General features: G+C 48.0%; 1 protein-coding gene across 12 annotated transcripts in view; it reads right to left on the bottom strand.

Annotated features, from left to right (window-relative positions):
• Window positions 1-15,204, bottom strand: part of LOC145536639 (F-box-like/WD repeat-containing protein TBL1X) — a 250,623-nt gene that overhangs the window by 155,709 nt on the left and 79,710 nt on the right. Inside the window, exon 1 of one of the 12 annotated variants that reach the window (XM_081566172.1) lies at window positions 8,883-8,972. The exons of the other annotated variants lie outside the window; for them this stretch is intronic. The gene's annotated coding sequence lies outside the window, so the exon portion shown is untranslated. Of the gene's footprint in view, window positions 1-8,882; window positions 8,973-15,204 lie in introns of those variants that run through there. 12 annotated transcript variants of the gene reach the window in all.

A 15,204-nucleotide genomic window follows, 5' to 3' on the forward strand; every position in this document is an offset into this window, starting at 1 on the left:
CTCACTTTGCTCCTAATTAATTATAAGAAACTCTCTCCGGACCAGAGACTCCTCAGCTGTGAAATGAGGGTATTAAATTATTTATGAGGTTTCACCCACATCAAAAAGGAAAATCGGAGGAACCATTTTCCTGTTGACTTCCTCTGTAAATTCCAACGGAGAACTCCTTGCAGGGGACTGAACCAAGAATTTGCAAAGGGATTGCTTTGGGGGGACTTGGAGGGTGGGGGGCGGCAGAGGGGTGTGAAGAGGAATTCATCTGGGTTCCACAGCCACCTGAGCAGAAATATATCCAAAGCAATTTTTTTTCTCCCTCTGAAGTTGCCATAATGATTAACATGTTCACCCTGGAGAAATTCAAGTTGTAGCATCATGAAAAAAAGTGTGAAAAATCTAAAATATGTTTTCCAAAACCATGGAGCATGGCAGAGGAGCTGCAGTTTCCTCGCGAGTCCTCTTGTTTTTTTTTTTAAGAGAGCCCGGAATTAACCCTGCCGAGGGCTAGCGGCTAAGACACATTCCGGCGGGAGGGGTCTCAATGCCAGAGAATTCCAACCACTTCATTTGCTACGTACGGGCAGAGTTCGGGTTCTGTATGATGAAGCTGTTGTTTCCTGCACTATCAATACCGCCCAGTGCTTTTTATATATTCAGATGACTCAGTCCACATTAGATTTTTTTAAAATTTACTTTTAATTGGAGGATAATCGCTTTACAACGCTGTGTTAAGTTTCTGCTGTACAACAACGAGATCCAACCCTATGTATATGTATGTCCCTTCCCTCCTGAACCTCCATCTCCTCCCCTTACCCCACCCCAACCCTCTAGGTCATCGCAGAACAAGCAGAGAGCTGGGCTTTCTGTGCTGTACAGGCAGCTTCCCACTGGCTAGTTATTTTACCCGTGAAAGTGAAAACAGTCGACACAGTCGTGTCCGACTCTTTGCAACTCCATGGACTTGTACAGTCCAGTTGAATTCTCCAGGCCAGAATACTGGAGTGGGTCGCCTTTCCCTCCCGCAGGGGATCTCCCCAACCGAGGGATCGAACCCAGGTCTCCCCCACTGCGGGCAGAGTCTCTACCAGCTGAGCCACCAGGGAAGCCCGAGATACTGGAGTGGGTAGCCTATCCCTTCCCCAGGGGATCCTCCTGACCCAGGAATCGAACTGGGGTCTCCCGCATTGCAGGCGGATTCTTTACCAGCTGAGCTACCAGGGTGACACACGGTGATGCTCCTTCACCCGCTGTGTCCACAAGTCTGTCTCTACTCCTGCCTTGGAAATAGGTTCATCGGTACCATTTTTCTAGATTCATACCAGTCTCCTCCGTCCGTGGGACTTTCCAGGCAAGAGTACTGGAGTGGGTTGCCATTTCCTTCTCCAGGGGATCTCCCCGACCCAGGGATCAAACCGGGGTCTCCCACATGGCAGGCAGACACTTTACCATCTGAGCCACCGGGGAAACCCTCAATTCCATACACATGCCTTAAAACACAACATGTGTTTTTCTCTTTCTGACTGACTTCCCTCTGAATAACACACTCTGGGTTCAGCCACCTCACTAGAAACATCAGTTCAGTTCAGTCGCTCGGTCGTGTCCGACTCTTGGCGACCCTGTGGACCGCAGCAGGCCAGGCTTCCCTGTCCATCACCAACTCGCGGAGCTCGCTCAAACTCACACCCATTGAGTCAGCAGAACATACCAGATGGTTAATTCTTTAAATCTGTGCTTTTCCAACCGGGCTAACTGCGTCCCCCGCCCTCCCCTGCCACAGCCACCGTCACACTGGACACCGGGCCACGTCTGGAAACATTTCCAGTCGTCAGGACTCCGGGAAGAATGTTTCTGGCATCGAGTGAGGCCAGAGATGCTGCTAAAGCTCCTACAGCATGTACAACAGCTCCTTCCACAAACAGCTAGTGATATCTGGCTCAAATGTCAACATTGCCATGGCTGAGAAATCCCCATTTGAACCATACTACAAATTAAAAAATAAAAAAAAAACTATTTGTTTAGTGGTGTCAGGTCTTAGTCGCGGCATGCAGTCTCTTTACTTATGGCTTGTGGGATCTAGTTCCTGAAGGGAGATTTAACCCGGGGCTCCCTGCTCTGGGAAGAAGGAGTCTTAGCCGCTGGGCCACGGAGGAAGTCCCCATACTAACACCTCTATAGTTCTGCAGAAGGTGTACACTGTGTATCATGTTTACTCTTTTCAAAGTAACACAATACATACACTACAGGTGAGGCAAGACTTCTCATCTTAGCTGCAAGCTTTCCAGCATCATCTATCCCCAATTCTGTTCTCCAAAGCAACCACATTCAAATCATAGAATTGTCTCTACAAGCGGCAATATTCCTTGGTATGGACTCACATGATTCTCAATAAGCTGCTTTATAATATATCCTATCAACTTTAGAGATCACTGACTTGGTTTCCTCACATATGGATGAAGATTTTGGTTTTGTAAATTCCGCCTGCTCCTTGGAAGGAAAGTTACGACCAACCTAGACAGCATATTAAAAAGCAGAGACATTGCTTTGCCAACAAAGGTCCATCTAGTCAAGACTATGGTTTTTCCAGTGGTCATGCACGGGTGTGAGAGTTGGACTGTAGAACAAGCTGAGTGCAGAACAACTGTGGTGTTGGAGGAGACTCTTCAGAGTCCCTTGGACTGCAAGGAGATCAAACCAGTCCATCCTGAAGGAAATCAGTCCTGACTAGTCATTGGAAGGACTGATGTTGAAGCTGAAACTCCAATCCTTTGGCCACCTGATGCGAAGAGCTGATTCATTGGAAAAGACCCTGATGCTGGGAAAGAATGAAGGCTGGAGGAGAAGGGGACGACCGAGGATGAGATGGTTGGATGGCATCATCGACTCAATGGACATGGGTTTGGGTAAACCCTGGGAGTTAGCTGTGATGGACAAGGAAGCCTGGCGTGCTGTGGTCCATGGGGTCGCAAAGAGTCGGACACAACTGAGCGACTGAACTGAAATTCCCACCACCCATCCTGGCTTACTCTCCCACATTTTTCTAACAGTATAACATGTTTTGGTTGCATATAAACCCGACACATAACATGTTGAAAATGGAACAGGCAAGTTCAAGCAAGCAAGCGGTAGGGTTGTGATGCCTTTCTTAGGTCTAACTCTCTAATTTTCCTGGGATGCCTCTGTTTTTCTTTGATAATTCTTTCAACAACCCTCCACACTCTTGCCATTTTTCACTCAGATAACCTGGCAGTTCTAAGTTCATCCCAACCATTGCTCTCCTGACCCCGCCAAATATATACACACCAGACCTTCCTCCTGAAATTTCTGGACTCGGTTCTAGGCTATACTTGTCAGAGTGAGATCTGCTGAGACCAGATGCCCCCAGATCACACCACCAGCATCGTGACAATTCAGGGACCCCAAGTCTCCCCGCTTTCTTGGTTTACTGTCTTCTTTAGATGAACACCTTCCCTAGCAGCTTCCTGAGAGAAGTGATATACAAAAGCTAAAAGTCTGCTGATATCCTGAGTATGGACAGACATCTTTACGCTACTCTGAATTAAAAACCCGTGAGGGAATGAACGCAAAAATCTGAGTGAAAATAAATTTTCATAGAATTCTAAGCTCAGTCTGTTTTCCGACTTAAGAAATATGATGTCATTCTGATTCCAGGCCCTTCCTATGACTCGTTTCCATTTGAAATAAAAGTGCTTAGACACTATCTTTATCCCTGATCTTCTACAATGAAATGCTGATGAGATTTCAAGTAGTAATTTTTGATATGCTCAACGTCTTGTCCCTGGTTCTAGTCATCTGGTCTGAAATTTCTGTCTTCTTCAGATTGGAGATTCCCTTCCCTCCCCTGACCCCTCACCCTCTGTTTCCCTGGAATACTTATTAGGCAAAAATCTGAATAACCATCTCTCATCTGTCTGACAAAACTTCCTGCACTGCATCTTTGTTGCCCAGTAAGGTCTTCATTTACTTCCTACCTGGGAAGTAAAGGCATTCCCCGGTAGCTCAGCTGGTAAAGAATCCGTCTGCAATGCGGGAGGACCTGGGTTCGATCCCTGGCTTGGGAAGATCCCCTGAAGAAGGGAATCCCACTCCAGTATCCTGGCCTGGAGAATCCCATGGACTGTATAGTCCATGGGGTCGCAAAGAGTCGTAAACAGAGACAGAAAACAGCAAAATCAAACACGGCTGAGCGACGCTCACTGGAAAGTAAGGGCTTCCCAGGTGGCATCAGTAGTCGAGAATCTGCCTGTCAATGCAGGAGATGAAAGAGAGCTGGGTTCAGTCCCTGGGTCGGGGAGATGCTCTGACAAAGGAAATGCCAACCCACTCCCATATTCTTGCCTGGAAAATTCCATGGGCAAAGCATCCTGGCGGTCTACAGTCCCCGGGCTTGCAAAGAGTCAGACACAGCAGAGGAGGCACACAAGTACGGGTATTCATTCACCACGTGTGACTACTGGGCATCTGAAGAGTGGACAGTACAACTGACGAGTTGACTTTAAAGGGAATTTATTTTTCATTAAGTTTAAAGAGTCACACGTGGCCGGGGGCTATCATCTGTGACCGCACAAATCTAAAGATGACAACCATGCGGGAAAGAAGGCAACCAAGGAAGGTCAGTGCCTTTAGCGTTGACCCTAAGATGATATTAAACACGGAAGAAAAAAGCAAGAGCAATTTCTAAATCCCCTTGGTTACTGTTTCCAGTATGAGGTCCCAGGATGTAATTCCTCCGGGTCGCCTTCCTCGGGAAGAGTTGGAGGACCTTTTAGCATGATGTCAGACAAGCAGAAACAGCCATCTGCCCCTAAGACAATGTTTTATTATACCCAGAGTGTACAAAGGGCAGCCAAGGGTCCTCTCTCTCCTGAGGGTAAGATAGGAAATGAAAATCGCTCAGTCGTGTCCAACTCTTTGCAACCCCATGGACTGTAGCCCGCCAGGCTCCTCTGTCCATGGGATTCTCCAGGCAAGAAGACTGGAGTGCATAGCCTTTACCTTCTCCAGGAGATCTTCCCAGACCAGGGATCGAACCCAGGTCTCCTGCATTGCAGGCAGATTCTTTACCAACTGTACCACCAGGGAAGCCCAGGTCGCCTCCATATTTCTCAGAAAAGAGAAATCTGTATCGTACTCACGGCATCCCAGCATAAAGTAGAAGCGAAACATTAAAAATAATAGAACACAGGGGACAAATAACTGCTAAGAGGCAGATGGCAACTTCTTCGGATGCCACCCATGATGGCTTGTCATGGAGCCCTGATCTCAGCATACTTGGCAAGAGAACACGGTTCTCTACATGTGCTCTTGCAAGAAAAGACTGCTTCTGCGTGACGGGTGCTCCCGGGGACAGAAACTAGACCAGCTGGCACAGGCCTTCTCTGTGCGTTCATTCATTCACTCGTTCAACAAACCACACAAATATCACAAACTGGCATCCATCTGTGAACAGTAAACAGAGACAGAGAACAGACCAAAATCAAACCGGACAACCCGCCACAAACCTGCCTAGCGTCTGGTTCCATCAGCACCACTGGAGGCCACTTTATTTCACTTTATTAAAGTTCAGAACACAACACAGCTGGCATGCCACAGCTGTGTGTTTACAACAAAGAGCAGGATCGCCGTGCAAACCACGTAGCTCTTCTTATTTCAACTCTGAAGAAACACAACCCTACCAGCACTCTAGCGAAGTGAAGTGAAAGTCGCTCAGTCACGTCCAACTCTTTGCCACCCCCTGGACTGTAACCCACCAGGCTCCTCAGTCCATGGGACTCTCCAGGCAAGAATACTGGAGTGGGTTGCCATTTCCTCCTCCAGGGCATCTTCCGGACCCAGGGACTGAATCCAAGTCTCCTGCATTTCAGGCAGACTCTTTACTGACTGAGCTACAAGGGAAGCCCTTGTAGCTAGTGCTGGCTAGCACTGGCACTCTAGATACAGGAAAATAAATATTCAGGAAACACCATTCATTTTAAATTTAAGGATCAACGGGGAAACATATTTTCTTCAACTACTCTTCTGGTAAGTCATTTAACATGCACTCCGTCCTGCAAAGTGACGTTTTATTATGCTTGTAGATATTTTTTTACAAGCTCAGTGTTTAAAGTATGAGTTATTCAAATAAGGACACTAACCAAGACATTTATATAAACTTGATTTCTTCCTCAATCCATTATGACGCTAATAACCGGTATTTTATGCTTGTACAACAGGCAAAATCAATACCTGCAAGCCTGTACTGACGTATATGAGTGCATATATATTGATATACAGACACATGCATCATTTACCTCATTGGAAGGACTGATGCTGAAGCTGAAGCTCCAATACTTTGGCCACCTGATGCGAAGAACTGACTCATTGGAAAAGACCCTGATGCTGGGAAAGATTGAGGGCAGGAGGAGAAGGGGACGACAGAGGATGAGGTGGGTGGATGGCATCACCGACTCAATGGACATGGGTTTGGGTGAACTCCGGCAGTTAGTGATGGGCAGGGAGGCCTGGCGTGCTGCAGTCCACGGGGTCACAAAGGGTCGGACCCGACTTGGCGACTGAACAACAACAACCATGACACATGTCACATGTGACAAATGAAAAAGAGCTTTCCCAACTCACACCACGATAGGCCAAATAAATTTCACATGGAGAGACTAAGACGGGACTTGTCACCTGAAAATATGGTATGAGACAGGTAATAACAGAACATGACCTAACTGGTCTACTAATTATATAAGCCATCCAGTGCTACTATCAACAGAAAAAAAAAACAAAAACAAGTCCACAACAAATTTTAATAAGCTATCAGTTGCACAGAATTTGTTGGCAGGCAATTTTATTTGGTGCCGTGAAATTTTATTTAACGAGAGAATACGAATCACAGCACTTAAAGAAGATTTATTAAAACATTTAGGATAACACCATCTTTTTCTCATTCAGCAAACTGTCCATCAACAGCCACTTCGATCTCTCTACACAAAGACCACACACCAAACGATAAAGATAACCTTGAGGTGAGACATCCGTTTCTGGTTTACAGATGACACCGTGACTGCACCTGGGGTACAATACATTCCTAATTAATCTTCTCATCTCCCAAAGCACTGTCTCCACATTCTGCAATGAGCATTAAGAGAACTTTATGTTTTCTGACGTGGACCATTTTTAAGTCTTGATTGAATTTGTTACAACATTGCTTCTCGTTTGTTTTCGTCTCTAAGCAGTCCTCTTCAATGTGACTGTGGGGTATTAATTCTCAAGCACAATACGTGTTATCCGCTGAAACCGTCATAAAAGTTTCTGAGCACCATATGGCGCTGGCGTTCACGTTTCTGTTGATCTGCAAACACTTCCTACTCCCTCCCCGCCTCACCTGGAAAGGTCAACGGTATCGCCCTCAATTTCCTTTAACGATACACCTCAGAAAATCCCTTTGGGAAGACGATTACATTCGAGTCTGTGCTTGCATAAACACCTCAAAATCTAGGACACCAATGGTAACGATCAGCTCATTCAAGAACAGAGTCTGAAAACACAGGCGCGCGCGCACACACACATCTTCCCATTCACAGATCTAAGTTCTTCTGCAAACGTCACCTGCGTATTTAGGACATCAGAAAGCTATCCCAAGCAACGGATGGAGAAAGTAGCATAGATACATATATATATATACGGTACTGTGTGTAAAACGGATCACTGATGAGGAACTGCTATATAACACGGGGGAGCCCAGCCAAGGACTCTGTGATGACCTGGAAGGTTGGGATGGGAGAGTGGAAGCAGGTTCCAGAGGGAAGGGATGTACATAAAATTAACATATATTAATATATTAATAATTAATATTACTACTAATAATAAATTCATATTTGTGCTGTTGTATGGCAGAAGCCATCCCCACATTATAAAGCAACTTTCCTCCAATTAAAAAATTAATTAAAAAAAAAAAAACCTCACCCAGGACTTCCCTAGTCTAGGTCCAGTCGCTAAGACTCCCCACTCCCAATGCAGGGGTCCCCAGGTGTGATCCCTGGTCAGGGAACTAGACCCCACAGGCTGCAACAAAAGGATCTGCAAGCGGCAAAAAAGATCCCCCTCACGCCACAACGAAGACCGATGTGCCTAAATCGATTAAAAATGAACACATCCGCTGCTCTCACACAAACGTACCGGAGCTTTGGCATCCTAGAAGCAAGCTGGAGAACTACCCAGAAGACAGAGACCCAAAGGAGGCAAGGTCCCCATCCATTCCCCTTTGGAAATAGATGTCCTCAAAACGACTTAAACCATGGCGTTTCACAAAAGCAGAAATTTGTGTGTGTGTGTGTGTGTGTGAAATTAACAACTGGGAGGGGGTGGGTCTCTGGGAATTCTGTTTCAGTTCACACTGAGGGTCAGTCCTGCTCCCCAAGTCTTTGGACCCGTGGGTTCCCAACTTGGGATGACTGTGCCCCCTCCCCAAGAGATATCTGGCACTATCTGGAGACATCTCAGGTCAGTTCAGTTCAGTAGCTCAGTCGTGTCCGACTCCTTGTGACCCCATGGACTGTAGCACTCCAGGCCTCCCGTCCATCACCAACTCCCAGAGTTTATCCAAACTCTGGACCCAGTTGCCACAACTGGGGCTGAAGCTGAGGGTTTCTCACCACCAGCAAGCGCTGGCGGTTCATGGAACACGCACACGTGCCATCTGCCTACCCCTGGCTCATGCACACAGCCCAGACTCTGTCTGGCCCAGCCACGACCCAAGCCCACCTTCTTCCCCACCTGTTGACAAGCTCCCCTCACTGGTTTCGCATCCCCCAGCCTCGCACTTTTGAGAGAACCCATGAGTCCAACCCAGCAGCGTCTTCAAGTCCCCTGCCACGTCTCACCCTGTGTGTAAGCTCCCCGCTGAAGCCATGCTTTTGCCACCGGAGGCAGTTCCTCCAGGCACCCTCCTGAGGTCTCATAATGAAAGTGAGAAGAGACAGCTGGCATCAGAAGCTCTTGTGGCTGTGACGTACGTGGACATGCTCCGTTATTCTATCCGGGATGCATTTGGCTTGGTAACCAGGAGCGTGCATGCTGGGGCCACAAGGTCTGGGCCAATCCACCCCTTGCCGGTCATACGCACCCCTGGGCCAGCCTTCCTCACGCCTCCAGCCCCTCATCTCTACAAAAAGGGTTGTTGCTGTTGAGTCTCTAAGTCGTGCCTGACTCTTTGGTGACCCCACGGACTGCAGCCCGCCAGGCTCCTCCGTCCATGTGATTTCCCAGGCAAGAACACTGGAGCGGGTCGCCATCTTCCCAACTCGGGGATTGAACCCACGTCCCCAGCACCGGCAGGCATTGATTCTTTACCGCTAAGCCTGCCAGGGAAGCCCTGTCCAAAGGGGGACAGATGACTAGGTGACAGAAATCTAACTGACGCTAGGGGAACGAACTGAGAGAACTCACTGCATGCACAACCATGCCTACGGGCCACGTGGCATGGCGTTTCCGACTCTTGTGCAAACTCACAGACTGCAGCCCTCCAGTCTGCTCTGTCCGTGGGAGTCTCCAGGCAAGGATACTGGAGTGGATTGCCATGCTTTCCTCCAGGGCATCTTCCCAACCCAGAGATCGAACCCGCGTCTCTTATGTAGTTTACCACGAGTGCCACATGGGAAGCCCAGAACACTACCCAAGTATTGGATAAAATCAGTTTCATCAATGTCGTCCATTCATTCTGGAATCAGCTCACAGCCTGCTCACCAAGGATACTTCTGACCCCAGACAAAAAAAATCTGTGAACCTCGTAGTTCCCTCTCCCTGTAAAAATGGGACAAAGCCCGTTACGCGGCGGTGGGGAAAAACAGAGACCCAAGATGTAAAAACACACAGAACAGCTCCTGGCCTATCAAACGTATTAAATCAGAGGCTCTTATCGACAGGCAGACGCTGAGGCCCTGAACTAATCCAGAAAGTCATTCCAAATCTTTCCTCTGCCTAAGTGGAGAAACAGCTATGCTGCCTGCACCAACTCTTTTACACTTGCTTAGGGGGAGATCAGTGTGAACTCTTTTAGTTCCATAAGCTCGATTTCATTTCCTGCTTTTCAACTCAAGTGATGAAACGTATTCAAGCCTCTGAAGCCCAGCATTCAATGAAGTTTAGAGGCAACTGCCCTGCCACACTGATGGAGACAGAAAAAGAATTTATTTCTGCTTCATTCAATGTATCTTTAAGCCCAAGAATTCATTTCTTAATGGGTTTCTTTCCCCCCACCCCTCAGTAAATTTAAACGATTTAGGACCTTTGTTAATTGTTATAAATCTTCCTTTCATAGATTGCTTTTAAAGAACTTTAATTCTCAGGCTTACAAGGCCCTAGAAAGTTTAACCAGGGTCTGCTCACCAGCTGCTTTTGACACTGCCCGCATCATACTAAATTCAGACACACACTTTGCCCTGACAGACTTCATCAGGAAGCTTCCAGATTAAAATTAGATGCCGCCAGTGCATCAGAATTCAAACGCCACCATAAGCCAACAGAACTTCCAAGAAGCCACAGCATTCTCTCATTCACGAAATACCTAAGAATTTCCCACCTGGGAGAAAGAGAAGGAGAAAAAGATTTGGGGTAGGTCCCAAACACACACAAAGTAGCAAAAATAAAATAATCTACTGGGTGTGTGCTCAGTCATGTCCCACTCTCTGCAACCCCCGTGGACTCTGTAGCCCGCCAGGCTCCTCTGTCCACGGGGATTCTCCAGGCAAGAATACTGGAGTGGGTTGTCATTTCCTCCTCCAGGGGATCTTCCCCACCCAGGGATCATAGCAGTCAGATTTCTTTATCCACTGAGTTGCCAGGGAAGCCCTAACTGGGGAAAAATCAGGGCAAATAAAAGACAGCGTCACAAAAAATGAGATAAAGCTGAAAAACGAGATAAAGCTTAAGTTGGGCATCAGATACAACTTTACATCAACTGGAAGATTCTGAGTTTCCTAGATGTGTCTTCAAAGAAACAAATATGATTAGACAGATGCTTGATTCACAGTACGCAAAAAATGAAGATACAAGTATCCAAAACACAGAGCTTCTCGAGTTTGACACACATGCAGAATTTCTCCCCTGGGTCCCAGAGCGGGGACTACGGACGCCTGGAACCTCTTAAGTGCGGTCCAGCAGACGACCGGGTCACTTCTTAAAATAACACTCGGTGTCAGATAACTGTCTGGCACCAAAGTACAGCTAAGTAAATCAAGCTGAATATGGCAGCAGCTTGCAGACTGCCCCATGGCCTGGTTTTACTCCAGGGGTACGTCTCACAGGTACTGCAAGTCCCAACTGGGCTGCAGGTCTCTTGGGGCGGGGGGGTCACAGAAACACATCACTGTGTATCGTAAACACATTTCAGAGCCAATAAATACACCACTTCGCCAGTATTGCTTTTAACGGTTGCCTAGTAACGCACAGTATGGGCGAGATCACACTTGGACTTTCACTGCTGCGAACAATTCCTTGCGATCGTAAGCAATGCCCCAATAACACGAATAGAACGATCTTTCTTAAGTGTCAAAAACCTTGCAAAACCACCTACGCTAGAAAAAGAAAGCTACATTTTATTACCTGCTGTTCAAGGGGAAAAGTCCTCAAGGCAAGACTACCTAATGGCCATAAATTTCAGGAAGCCTTTGCAATTATTTCTGTTTGTGTTAATCACAATCTATGGGTCTGCAAGTATTTGCAGAATAGCAGCACGCACAACATGGGAACCACACCGGGGGGGTGTGTGTGTGTGTGTGTGACATGGGAACCACACCAGGGGTGTGTGTGTGTGTCTGAACAAATTTCCTGGTTTCCTGAGAAACAATTACAAAATGCTTGGAAAACCAGGGACTTCTCTGGTGGTCGAGTGGTTAAGAATCTGCCTTGTAGGGCAGGAGACACAGGTTCAATCCCTGGTCGGGGAAGTGAGATGCCATGGCACTACTAAGCCCAAATGCTACAACCAGAGATCCCGCATATCGCAACTAGAGTCTGTGCACTACAATGAAAGATGGCATATGACGTGACAAAGATCACAAGTGATGCAACTAAGACCCAATTCAGCCAAATAAATAAATAAATGACTTAAAATTAAAAAAAAAAAGACCTTTCGCAAATTTGAGTTGAGAATTTCAGGAAAAACATCCGGAGCTTATTACAACCTTTATTGCAGGAGAGCAACAAATCCCTCTTGTCTTTTTTGCTTGAGATTATCTGAGTTGATCATCTCAAGGTAATGATTAAAAGTGTTGGTTACCAGCTGAGCCACCAGGGAAGCCCAGGAAGGCTGGAGTGGGTAGCCTTTCCCTTCTTCATGGGATCTTCCCGACCCAGGAATCGAATAAGGGTCTCTCGCATTGCAGGCGGATTCTTTACCAGCTGAGCTACCAGGGAAGGTCTTTTGTCTCTCAGAACAGTCCCAATTTGGAGAAACAAATTATATGGCCACTCGAGATACCAGAGACACGTCAACAACCAAGATGGACGAGGCTCTAGGCAAACGAACTAAGTATGCCAGGGTCCCAGACGTGGGTTTCTACTTAAAGAAGAGTTCTTGTTCAGCCACTAAGTCCTGTCCAACTCCACGGACTGCTGCTGCTGCTAAGTCGCTTCAGTCGTGTCCGACTCTGTGCGACCCCAAAGACGGCAGCTCACCAGGCTCTGCCATCCCTGGGATTCTCCAGGCAAGAACACTGGAGTGGGTTGCCATTTCCCTCTCCAGTGCATGAAAGGGAAAAGTGGAAGTGAAGTCACTCAGTCATGTCCGACTCGGTGCGACCCCATAGACGGCAGCTCACCAGGCTCCGCCGTCCCTGGGATTCTCCAGGCAAGAACACTGGAGTGGGGTGCCATTTCCTTCTCCGACTCCATGAATTGCAGCGTCCCAACTCTTTGCCACCCCACAGACTGCAGCACACCAGGCTTCCCTGTCCTTCACCATCTCCGGAAGCTTGCTCAAACTCATGTCCTTCGAGTCAGTGATGCCATCCAACCATCTCACCCTCTGTCGTCCCCCTTCTCCTCCCGCCTTCAATTTTTCCCAGTATCAGGGTCTTTTCCAAAGACATACAATTCAATCTTCCAGCTTTTTTCCTCCATGTGTCTTTGGCAGGTAATCAGGTTCAGAGAAGGCAATGGCACCCCACTCCAGTACTCTTGCCTGGAAAATCCCATGGACGGAGGAGCCTGGTAGGCTACAGTCCATGGGGTCGCTAAGAGTCGGACACGACTGAGCGACTTCACTTTCACTTTTCCCTTTCATGCACTGGAGTAGGAAATGGCAACCCACTCCAGTATTCTTGCCTGGAGAATCCCATGGACGGCGGAGCCTGGTGAGCTGCCGTCAATGGGATCGCACAGAGTCGGACACGACTGAAGCGACTTAGCAGCAGCAGCAGCAGCAGGTCATGAAAGTGGAGACATAAAGACAAAGAGTCACTGTTGTTCAGTCTCTAAGTCATGTCTGACTCTTTGTGATCCCATGGATTCCAGCACTTCAGGCTTCCCTGTCCATCACCAACTCTCAGAGCTTGCTCAAACTCATGTCCATCGAGTCGGTGATGCTATCCAACCATCTCATCCTCTGTCGTCCCCTTCCCCTCCCGCCTTGGATCCTTCCCAGCATCAGGGTCTTTTCCAATGAGTCGGCTCTCATAAATGAGAGAGGAGTTAAGAGTCAAGTGCATCTTCTAGCAGGGGTTTCGGGAATACGCAGTGAAGAGCAGAGACTCATAAGGAGCGGTGCTCAACCTGGGAATTTAGGGCCTCGGGAAAAACCGCACAGAACCAGCCCGGAGTCCTGACTCACCATCTGTGCCCGAGCCCCGAGTCTCTGTGGGGCCCTTGAGGGCCAGGTGTGCCCACTCTGCCTTCCTCTGTTGGGAATCCTTCACCAATTCTCCCATCCACTCAGACCAAGCTCATCACACTGCAGAAACTCAAAAAGACACAGACACAGAAGATTCGCTCAGCTTCTTTCTGCAAGGAACGCACGGTCTTTCATCAAGTAGGTGATGAAAATCCCCTAAATCCCTCCTCAGCAAGCGACGCTCTGGGCCTTATGAACGGACGGGAGGGCATTCCTAGAGAGATGATGAGGAATGCTGGGGAGGACGTGGAAAACCTGCAACGCTCACATGTCCTAGATAGGAACACAAAACCACACAGCCACTCTGGAGAACACTCTGGCGGTTTCTCAGAAAGTTACACCCAGAGCGACCAGTAAACCCAAGAGAAACAAACACGCACATCTACGTTGAAACCTGAACACAACGTTCAGAGCGGCTTACGTGAAAGTGCAAGCGTTGGTTGCTCAGCCACGTCCGACTCTGTGCGACCCCACAGACTGCAGCCCGCCAGGCTCCTCTGTCCACGGGATTTTCCAGGCAAGAGTACTGGAGTGGGTTGCCGTGCCCTCCTCCAGGGCATCTTCCCAAACCCAGCTCTCCTGCATCGCCAGGTAGATGCTTTTATCATCTGAGCCACCAGGGAAATCCCATAGCAGCTTATTCCTAAGAGCCAAAAAGTGGGAAAAGCCTACATGTCCAGCAACTGAGGAACGGGGTAAGCGAAATGTGCTATATTCATTCACAGCAGAAGAGCACTCAATTTAAAAAATGGCGTGCCATATTGATTCATGCTGCAACACAGATGAACTCTGAAAACCTGATGCTGAAAAGCCAGACCCCAAAGGCACACATCCTACGATTTCGCGTATTTGAAATGCCAAGAACAGGCAAATTCATAGAGACACATACCAGAGGACTGGTTCCCAGAGGCTTCATGGGGAGCAGAGTAGTACCGACCAGCACAGGGATTCTTTTTAGGTGACAAGTGTTCAAACAACCGTATGCGGGGACTTCCCTGGTGGTCCGGTGGTGAAGACGCCACACTTCCAACGCAGGGGGCGCAGGTTCAAGCCCTGGTCTTGGAAGTAAGATCCCACAGGCTGCGTGCTGCAGCCAAAAAACAAACTTAAAAGAAGAAACGGGAGTATTTTAAAAACTACATTGTGGCACTGAGGGCACGACTCCGTGCGTGCATTCTCAGTCATGTCCGACGCTTTGCGACCCCCATGGACTGTAGCCCGCCAGGCTCCTCCGTCCATGGGATTTCTCCAGGCAAGAATACTGGAGTGGGTTGCTGTGTGCTTCTCCAGGAGATCTTCCCCACCCAGGAACTGAA

Source organism: Giraffa tippelskirchi, chromosome X (assembly GCF_054371585.1).
Source record: "Giraffa tippelskirchi isolate mGirTip1 chromosome X, T2T-mGirTip1v1.2.pri, whole genome shotgun sequence".
NCBI lineage: Eukaryota > Metazoa > Chordata > Mammalia > Artiodactyla > Giraffidae > Giraffa > Giraffa tippelskirchi.